Source organism: Alligator mississippiensis, chromosome 1, assembly GCF_030867095.1.
Source record: "Alligator mississippiensis isolate rAllMis1 chromosome 1, rAllMis1, whole genome shotgun sequence".
In the NCBI taxonomy this organism is placed as follows: Eukaryota; Metazoa; Chordata; order Crocodylia; family Alligatoridae; genus Alligator; species Alligator mississippiensis.
The window spans coordinates 177143222-177145003 of NC_081824.1; the positions used below are offsets into that span (position 1 = coordinate 177143222).

Consider the following 1782-nt stretch of genomic DNA (forward strand, 5'->3'; position numbering starts at 1 on the left):
AGCAGGCCTGAAAGGGACCTCTATATGTCATCTAGTCCAACCCCCTGCCTGAGGCAGGATCATCCCTATCCAAGCTATCCCATACAAACCATCATCTATACTCGACATAAGACTACCATCAACCCTGACACAACACAGACCTCACACCCTAACATACCATAGGGAAAGCAGGGAAGCCACAGCAGCCAGTGTCCTGCTTCTGTGAAATATTGTCCATAGATGCTCAACACATCCCAGGTAGAGGTCCTCCCTCACTTACTCCTTCTCCCTCTCTCCCACTCCCCCCGCCCTGCCCCTTGATGAAGGGGTACAACTTTGTAGCCAGGAACCTCCTGTTTGGGTCTCAGGAGGAGCATTGATGCATCCCAAAGTTCCTGGTCTTGGATGTAGCCAATGCCTCTGAGGAAGGCTTAAAAGTACCCTGACACATGTAGCAGAAAGTGGGGTGGAGGGAGCAGGGGCAATCAGCAAAGCCCAGAAGCATGTGAAATACCCATAGTAGAACATAGGCATAGCTACACCTAGATCATCCCCAAATGGTTGCAGTTCAGCCTTTTAGTTGATTATAGCAACTGCCCTGTAAACAGAGGACCCTGAGTTCATATCCCAGCAGTCAGTCCCTGGTAGTCTAGTGGTTATCATTGGACACTCTCATTCCTGTGACTGGAGTTTGAGTCCTGGATGGGAAAGACACTGTTTTAGTAGTTGTGGATGTGTGGTAAAAGCAATGGACTCAAAATCCATTGTGGTTTCCTGTGCAGGTTTATATCCTGTTAATTACGGGACTACCAAACCTTTTCAAATAGCCCCAGTGGCTTAATGGATAAGGCACTGGCCTCCTAAGCCAGGGATTGTGGGTTCAAGTCCCATCTGGGGTAAAATATGTGTTTAGTTCCCTCTTCTGCTTACTAGAAAGTCTAGCTTAGTTGTCTGTATGCTAACTCCAGAAGCATGGCAAAAGAAACATACTAATCAACAAGCAATATGATCTTATAGGCATTGTGGAGACCTGGTGGAGCTCTGCCTCTGATTGGATGACAGGATTCATGGGATACATGCTGTACAGGAGGGATCATATTGGGAAGAAGGGCAGAGGAGTTGCTCTGTATGTAAAGGAACATTACATGTCCCTTAATGGGAAAATTGGATGGAGAAAAGGGAGACTTGAGACCCTCTGGGTCAAGATGCAGGGAGAGCACAGGGAAAGGGACTTGAGTGTAGGAGTTTTTTTACAGACCTTTGACCAAGAATTCTCTAGAGAACTGGCAGAGGTTGCATGGCATCATGGGTGACTTCAACTACCCTGACATCTCATGGGATGAGTTCTCAGCTAGATCTGATCACTTACAAAGCTTCACCATTTGCAACAAGGAGCTCTATCTAACTCAATAAGTCTACGAGCCAACCAGGGGCAAGGCACTCCTAGACTTGGTGCTAGCTAAAGGGGACAATCTAGTGAGCAACGTGTGGATTTTAGGGAAACTGGGCAACAGTGACCATGAGATAATCACTTTCTCCATCCACTGCAAGCCAGGAAAGTCAGCCAGTAGGGTAGAAATCCCTGATTTTAGGAAAGCTGACTTCCACAAACTCAGAAAATTGGTTGGTGAGGCCTTGCAGGACCATGGTCCAATGAGGAAGGGAATACAAAAAGAATGGTCTTTCCACAAGGAAGCAATCCTAAAAGCTCAAAGAAAGTCTGTTGCCTGTCACAAGAAAGTCAGCAAAAGAGCTAAGAGACCCCCTTGGCTTAACAAGGAAGTCATGGACTTCCTGAAATTA

At 46.7% G+C, this 1782-nt stretch overlaps 1 non-coding gene across 1 annotated transcript; it reads left to right on the plus strand.

Moving 5' to 3' along the window:
* The first annotated feature begins 805 nt into the window (after positions 1–805).
* On the plus strand, positions 806–878 carry TRNAR-CCU (transfer RNA arginine (anticodon CCU)). Its single transcript has one exon. It is a non-coding gene; the product is annotated as a tRNA-Arg (tRNA).
* The last annotated feature ends 904 nt before the right edge of the window (positions 879–1782 follow it).